At 38.6% G+C, this 9,006-nt stretch overlaps 1 pseudogene; it reads right to left on the bottom strand.

Annotated features, from left to right (window-relative positions):
* Positions 1 to 1,620: 1,620 nt before the first annotated feature.
* Positions 1,621 to 5,820, bottom strand: LOC101659753 (annotated as a pseudogene).
* Positions 5,821 to 9,006: the final 3,186 nt, after the last annotated feature.

Genomic DNA, 9,006 nt, shown 5'->3' with positions numbered 1-9,006 from the left:
ATATGTAATACTGTAAACTAGATGCCATAAATAATATAATAAATAATAAATGATAATTGTAACGTCCAAAATGTTTTACTGCATTTTCCCTTTTTCGTTTAATAAATTGGGTAATACGAATGTAATGGTGACTAAAGGGTGTTTTTTCATGTCCTCTATGCTCTAACTACGAAAATATTTGATTTACAAATAAGGAATCCTACTTCGCGGAATTTAATTTATCACGGTAGGGTCTAGAACCGATTAACCGCGATAAACGAGGGTTCACTGTCCTTCTACTGATTACCTGCTTAACTCCAATAAGGAGCTCAACTGGTGGGTGTGAGTCATCCCTGAATGTGATTTAGGACATTACTTCTGCCTGAAGCAAGTATTGGAACCTGGGGCATTAGCTACCTCTAGTTCTTTGGCATTCCCCTTTCCAAAGTGTACAGCAGTCCTTATTTTCCTTAAAGGTGTACCCAGAACATAGTGGTTTAAATCCAGATAACAAAAAAATATGTGCTAGAATTTCTCATGGAACACACTGCACTATATATTCTTGATCATTGCTATTTCAATGAATTGACTATTAGAGTAAGTTACCAAAGCAGTAAGTGTCTGTTACAGTGATGGAATTCTTGTCAATGGATACTGTGATGGTTGGACAACATATATCACGTAATAATGTCAATGATTTCTACATGTAAAATATGTTGAAGTGGTAATTTTGTGATATATATCCATACATATTAACAACAGAAAACAAAGACCCTTCTGTTCTTCATTCTGCCAACAAATGGAGGATCTAGACTGAGTGTGCTTAGAAAGCATACACAGTATTAGTGTATGGAGTTCAAATCCTATGCTGTCTAAAAGTAGATCTACTTCATGAAAGCAGAAAACTTATCCAAGGCCTATGACTATGAAGATTATATATATATATATATATATATACCTTGAATCAAATGATGAGAACAATTTAATTGTGATCTTTTGTTTGGACCACTTTTAGTATTGTTTTATTTTTCTAAGGCTTTGTATACATGAGGAAGCTATATTTATTTAACTTTTATTTATTATTGTTATTTTATTTTATTTTTTTAGAGAAATGTGCCAATTTTTATTACAAAGGTTTTCACAAACATGAAGATAGTATCTGAGAAGGGAAAACTAGATCAGTGCCCTCCAGCTGCAGAGCCGGGGTCCTGGAGGGCAGGCAGTGAGAGTGGGTTGGCTCACTTGGGGCCAGGTGCAACAGTGGGGCCGGGGTGGGGGTTGTAAATGAGAAAAGAACCCATCCAAAATCTTAAGGAGCCTTGAAGAAAAAGTGCAAGGGTCCCTGAAAGGCCCAGCCACCCCTAGATTGTTCAATAACAGGTGTCTTTCCAAAGGAGGTCCCCTCATAGCAGGATTTTGTCCTGTGACTACGTAAAACTACCTTTTCCACTGAAAAAGAACAGCCGAGCTGGCAAGGCAGCTGCTGGAGGTTTACCTAGCCAAGCTGCCTGGGGCCAGCTCAGGGCCCTGGTTTCTGTCCAATCCCTGGAGATATTTATATTTAATATATTTTATATAAATACACAGAGAAATAGGAAATATAAACTCTGAGGGATTAGGGAAGAAATTCGGGACCTTTGCCAGAATCTGGGGCTGGAGGTCTGCTCAGGCCAACTTGACCTCCTCCTTGACCCCTTTGGCTTCAAGCTTCTCCTCCTTGGCTTTCTCCTCTTCTGTGACGTCTTTCTTCTCCTCTGGCTCTTTCTCTTTGTCATCCTCTATTTTGACTCTCGTCTTTTTTGAACTTGGAAGAGTTTTTGCGGCCACCCTCTCCCTCTTCATCAGAGTCGGAGAACTCTTCTTCACTCGTCAGAGGAACAGATTGAGATGCGCCTCTCGGGGTCCTCTTCGTCCTCATCGCCACTTTCCTCTGGGACGGCGTCTTCGGAGATCGCTTGCCTCTGGACCCCAGGAGCATGGGGCAACATCCTCAGGTTCTCAAAGTGTCCCCGCTTGATCTTCTCCAGGTACTCATTAGTGTTCTGGTTGGTCATGTTGGAAGGGCTGATGTGAAGCTTGAAATTTGGTTCGAAGTATTCAAAGGAGCCGTTGTAAGGAAGCTCATTGGGGATCTCTGTGTTCCAGGCTACAGCTGTCTCATACGTCCGGCACCGCGCGACACTGCAAATGGTGTCACCACCTCCTCCCAGCATCAGCATCGGCAGGTTGAAATTCCTCACAAATTCTATACACTTGGCGTGCCCTTTGATGGTCAGGTTGAAACCACCTAGCCGATCCCCAGACAGGGAGTCAGAGCCACACTGGAGGATGACCACACTTGGCTGGAACATCTCCATGACCTTAGAGATGACTGGCCTGAAAATGGCTTAGCAGGCCTTGTCATCAATCCCATCTTGGAGCGGGTAGTTGACAGTATAAAACTTGCCTTTGCCAGCGTCAATATCCCGCAAGTCCCTGGTCCCTGGGAAGTACTCCCCATACTTGTGGAAGGACACGGTCATGACCGGGTCACGCCATCACCTTGGGGAATGCCGACGTCAATGGAGAGCACCCTCTGGTGATACTTTCAGCTCCAGGATGGTCAAGACGATGTCCTTGACCTAACAGGAGCCAGGCACCTCGGACTTCTTGGCCTGGTGCAGGCCCCCGGCCCAGGTCACCGCCAGGTCCACCTGCTGCTTATTCCGGTTCACAGCACTTGCTGTGGACACCAGACAGTCCTCACCGACATTGAATCTCTGCATCTGCTCGCTGTCCCCCATCGGGTTACCCGCGCGCATGGAGCGCAAGAACTTGATGCAGTCGTGACTCTGGTACTTGGCCATCTCCTCCGCGTTGACTTTGTGAGGGCGGTAGATTTCCATCCTTCGGTAGAGGCCGTATTGATCAGCAAATTGTGAGTCATGAGAATTCAATGGGGCGTCATCGGATGACCTTGTCCATAATAGTATTTTCCAACATCCCCGTCGTAGTAGTAACAGACTTTCCTCTTTGCTCGCCTGCCATCCCTCCTGTCAGTGGGTCCCTCTGCCTTTATTTAACTTTCAATGTGGCGGTTTGTGCTCTTGATACTTTTCAACAACTTCAGAACTCACAGAGAAATATTTTCCTAAATCTTATATTTTATTGCAATATCATTATTTGCAATGGTTCAATGAGTTTATCTCTCCTTTGACCAAAATTCTTAACTGAACACTTCAATTTACCATTGGAGAAATTGATTCAACAGCCAGCACCATACATGGAGTGCCTTCTTGGAGAATATATTTTACTGAATAAGGCGTGACAAGTCGTCCATTAGGAAGCAGGATCATTTCAGCCAATACAGAGTAACAGAAACAGAATTGAAGGTTTGGTCTAAAGAAAATGGACACAAAGCAAACACTAAATATATGGGGGGAAAATTGTTGTCCAGAAGCTGGACATGAGAACATTTTTATGTAAATTAATATCCAGTAGTAAACTATAGATGCCAGGTTTTCTTCTACCAAATTATGTATTCTCTAATTTCTTCTAAAACGACCTTGTTTTATTCTAGACCTGATTTCTAGCACTTCAGTTTATCATTTGATTGGCTTACATATTTGGTACTTTTGCTTATTGAGATGGCAGTGGTAGAAATTAGACTCTGACTCAGTAAAATATATTTGGATTGTTGAAAGTCCAGTGCATAATACAAGCAGAATATTAATCAACCAAAATCTAAAAATCAAGTAAATTTGTGGATTTAGATGAATGTTAATATTTAATATTGATTATGTACCAGACACTTTTCTAAGACAAATAATCATATAGATAGAGTGATAGAGTGATAAAAATAGCAAATTAGAAAGAGAAATGCTTTCAGTTATTTTAAACTTTAGAGGGACAAACATAAACTTCGGTTTATGTTTATAAATGCAATGTTTATAAATTATAGATGCAGATCATTATTTATATTGATCATTTTGAAAGTAATATTTATAAACGGTATCATCTTTTCTGTGCATGTAAATTACATCTTAAGCTAAGCACCTAACTTCCTAAAACCAATTAAAATGACCTTTTATAGATTTTTTTTTTTCAATTAAAGCAGCTGTTGACAGAATTTCCCCACAAAGAGCCAATTTATTCCAGGCACCAAGGAGAATCTGGTATAATGAGGAACTATAACAGTTTGGGATGGATGAACATCTTTTTGGATGATTCTGAGTAGAAAGGCAAAGCATGAATGAGTCACAGGACAGTGATCATTTTTCATTCACAGAAATCACTCTTTTGTATGTGTGTCCGAGATGTTGCTTCTAATTCTCTTCTCAGGGATGAAGCATGTTCAAGCAAATGCTTATTGCAGATTCCCCGCTCCCCCTTTTTCTCACCTAAATTATCTTACATTGTTAATAGCAACTTCAACACTTTAATTCAGTAACGTTTAAAGGATGAAGCTCAGAAGTGAGTTACTCATTGGGCTGCTAATCCCCAGGGCAGCCGCTTGAAACCACGAGTTGTTCCAAGGGAGAAAGAGAGGGCTTTCTACGACCTTAGATGTTTACAGGCTCAGAAACCCATGGTGACAGTTCTATTCACTATGAGTTTGCTTTGAAAATGCTATGAGTTTGCTTTGAAAATGATGATGGCAACATATGTGCAAAGGTGCTTGACACACTGGATGAATGAATGTATGGATTGTGATAAGAGATGTAAGAGTCCCCAATAAAAGTATTTTTAAAAAAGAAACTAAAATTACTAGTTGAAATCTAACATGATTACTTGATCTGGACATGATAATATAAATATTAAAAATTAAGCAGTTTATGTAAAAATGTTTTTCAGTATATGAAATCCAAGATTGATGAACCTATAGGGACAGCAAGGTGAATAAATGTTCGGGGGTGGGACAGGTACAACGGTGGTGGTGATGGGGCGGTGGGTAAAAGTGAGAGAATGTCAAGGAGTCCAGCAAGGAAAATAATATTTGGAAACTGATTGCATAATATTGCTTGATGTGATTGAACTATGGAATGATATGATATATGTATTAAAATAAATAAAATAAAATAAAAACAACAACAAATAAAGCAAATATTCTAGATAAAGAAATAATGGAATAAGAATCTGCCACCCTTAGAAAAATATATGAAGCAGTGTTTTTTTTCTGATAACCCCAACTCGTAAGCACCCAAACAATTTACGCTAAAGTTAGCAGGAAAAAATAGAGAGAGAGAGATCTAGATCTATAGCCACCACTATGAAGAACAAAAGTAGTATGCATGTCATTCAATGGATTTTGAGAGAAAGGTAACAAAGTATTTCTTCAGTCATCACTTTTGAGGCTGTCAAAATTATTAGAATAAAGGATTATGATTCATATCTGTGATGTGGTTTATTATTTTTATTTGCCCTGATTTCTCTCATAGAACTCTAGATGCATGGAAACAGTCTTCCCTTTATTCTTTCCATTGTCTGAAAATTAGCATTACCTCTCATAGACACAAGTGCTTTGTATTCCTAAAGAAACTTGAGCTTTGTCGATGCTAGGTTCAGATCCTGCTTTATCGATTTTCTAGCCTATTTACTAGATCAAAGCAGCATGGATGAAGTAGAATATAGCTTAGTCTATTTTGAAGCAACTTTGAGGTATATGCTGCTAGTTCAAAAATTGGTACTTCTCAATAAAATATATTATTTTATTTTAAAATGAAGTATTTATTTTAAATGAAGAAAATTAAACAGAATGACATATTTCCTCAAAAACTAAATTAAAACACTATTTATTTCATCCCTTTGTAACAGAAAGTCTAGAGAGATCAAAAAAGATTGACACGCTAATGTTCTAGACATCTATTTTTATTAGTAAATTATCTAATCAGAGGAGAGGAAAAGGAGCTTGTCTTTAGTAGGCACCAGGAAAAAGATAAAGTGACATTTATCTTTCTTAATATTCATAACTGTGAAATGGTTGTCACTGGGTCAATTCCAACCCACACATGTCCGAGTATAACTGTGTCCATGGGGTTTTCAATGGCTGAAATCTCCAGGGGTTCTCCAGGGCTTTCAGCTAATTCTAAGGTGCTTCTGGTTGTACTAGAGTCACCAAACTTTTAGTGAACATCTAGATGAATTCGCTATTACAGTACCCAGAGAAGCTTTACCTCTCCCAGGGGTTGGTGGTTTTGCTAGGTACCATAAAGTTGGTTCCAAACTTATAGTGCCACGAGACACAAGAAATTGAAACGCTGCTGCTCCTGAACCATCCTCACCATTGTTGTGATGTCTGAGCACATTGTGGGCAGCTACTGTGTCCAGCTCATGGAGAATCTTTCTCTTTTTTGTACCTAGCACAAAGTTCTTCTTCAGGAACAATTCCCTCCCAATAACATGTCCAAGGGATGCTAAATTAATTCTTCCCATCTCACCTTTTTTAAATTTATTTTTTAAAATCATTTTATTAAAAAAAATATTTTATTGGAGCCTTGTACAACTCTTATCACAATCCATTCATTGTGTCAAGCACATTTGTACATTTGTTGCCATCATCATTCTCAAAACATTTACTTTGTACTTGAGTCATTGGTATCAGCTCCTCATTTGTCCCCTTCCTCATCTGTCCCCTTCCTCCCCACCCCACTTCCTCATGAACCCTTGATAATTTATAAATTATTATTATTTTGTCATGTCTTACACCGTCTGACGTCTCCCTTCACCAAATTTTCTGTTGTCTGTCCCCCAGTGAGGGGGTTATTTGTAGATTCTTGTGATCAGTTTCCCCTTTCTATCACGCTTTCCCTTCACCCTCACAACTGGTCCTGAAGGGATCATTTGTCCTGGATTCCCTGTGTTTCCAGTTCCTATCTGTACCAGTGTACATCCTCTTATCTATCTGGATTTGTAAAGTAAAATTGGGATCATGATACTGACTGGAGGAAGCATTTAAGAACTAGAGGAGAGTTGTATGTTTCATTGTTGCTACACTGCACCCTGACTGGCTCCTCTCCTCTCTGCAACCCTTCTGTAAGAGGATGTCCAGTTGCCTACAGATGGGCTTTGGGTCACTCCACACTCACCCTTATTCACAAGGATGTGATTTTTTGTTCTTTGATGCCTGATGCCTTATCCCTTAGACACATTCCAACTGAACTTCTTCCAAGACAGATTTTCTTGCTTAGCTCGTCCATATAATAGTCAATCTGCTTCACCAACCCTCAAATGGAAAATGTACCAATTCTTCTCTGGATTTCCTTATTTATTCCACATGTATTTGAGGCAATTGGGAATACCATGGCTCAGTGCACCTTAGTCCTCAAAATTATATCTTTGATCTTTCGTGATTTTCTAAAGGTATGTTGCAGCAGATTTTTCCATTGTAATATGCTATCTGATTTCTTGACTGCTGTTTTCATGGGTGCTGATTGTGGATCAAAGGAAATAAAATCCTTGACAAATACAAGCTTGCATTTGCTTACCATGATGTTGTTTATGGGTCCAGGTTTTTTTGTTTTGTTTTGTTTGCAATCCATACTGAAGGCTCCAGTCAAGACGCCACTGGTAGTTATAAAATGTTCCCCAATCTAGGTATTGTGTTATTTTTTACACAGTCCAGTTTCTCAGAGTACTTGGCAGCACATAGACTGAATAAGTTTGGTAACAAAGTACAACCCCGATGCATACCTTCCCTCATTTTAAACCACTCAGTTTCTCCTGTACTATATCCTGGGGAGTAGTGAACCAAAAACTGTGAAAGCTGAGTTATTAGAAAAAGATCACATAGATAATTTAAAAAATCAACCCAAGATTATTTTCACATATCCGTACCCATTATAAAACAGCCCTGGTGACACTCTGATTAGACATGAACTGTTAACCACAGGTCAGGATTTCAAACGCACAAGCTGTTCCCCAGGAGAAATGATCAGGTTGTCTGCTCCCATGAAAATTCATAGTCTCTTCTAAAATGGATTGTGGTAATGATTGTACAACACTTCATGATACAAATGAACTATTGAATTGCATGGTGCTTGGATTATGTCCCACAGAAACTATTTACAATAAATAGATGGAAACATTGATAAACTTAACTAGATCAATTATCAAAAAACAAAAATAAAAGATTCATCATCTTGGAAACTCTATTGGCTCTATAATATAGAGAGTCATTATAAGTTGGTATCAATTGTATTGTATTAGATATTATACTACTATACATAAATTCTATATGCTATTTTGGTCAGAATAACACATTTTAAAAATCTAGTCTCTATTTAAATAACAAAAATCAATCTAAATAATCCCTGTGTGTTAGCACTATAAAATTCATTTCTCACTTACACTGAATGATCACAAATGCTTATATAGCAAGTCTGGGACTCAAGGGAAAGAAGCTCCACCATTCTGTAGTTATATCTCATAGAATGTCCATCCCTTTGTTGACATTACATAGGGGCATTTTACTTCACCCAAGTCCAAAACAATTTTGGACTTTGAAGAAAATAGATTATTTGGTGGCATTTCCAGATTTTATAGTGAAGATTTAATGAGATCCTCAAATGTTTCCTGAATGACACCCTTTCTTTCTTCCTTCCTCCCTCCCTTCCTTCTTTCCTTCTTTCTTTCTTTTTTGTGATCCAACTGGGTTTTTATAAAGGACGGAAGTTTCCGGTTTTACAGTTTCAAAAGAGTACACGTTATGATTTAGGGGAAGTGTGCCAAACCATGTAGAAGCTGTGCTGGGGCTCACCACTGAACATGGGCAACCTAATGGGACTGCTCACCCACACGTGGTGACTTTTTTCTTTTTTATACGTATTAAGGAGAATTCAATGAAATTGGAACAATTCAAAATCTTATTTTTGGCCTAACAGAAAGTGAACATGTGTGCTTATATGTCTGTGTGTGTGTGTGTGTGTGTGTGTGTGTGTGTGTGTGTGTGGGTAGATATTGTTCTGTTCATCATCATTACAGTTCTTTCTATAACACCTTTAATGATGAAGAATGGAGTACCCTGTACAGTCCAAAACATCCTCATACTAA

Source organism: Echinops telfairi, unplaced genomic scaffold (assembly GCF_000313985.2).
Source record: "Echinops telfairi isolate 266 unplaced genomic scaffold, ASM31398v2 ScPeMD7_60;HRSCAF=208, whole genome shotgun sequence".
In the NCBI taxonomy this organism is placed as follows: Eukaryota; Metazoa; Chordata; class Mammalia; order Afrosoricida; family Tenrecidae; genus Echinops; species Echinops telfairi.
This window is presented reverse-complemented; position numbering and strand designations above follow the sequence as displayed.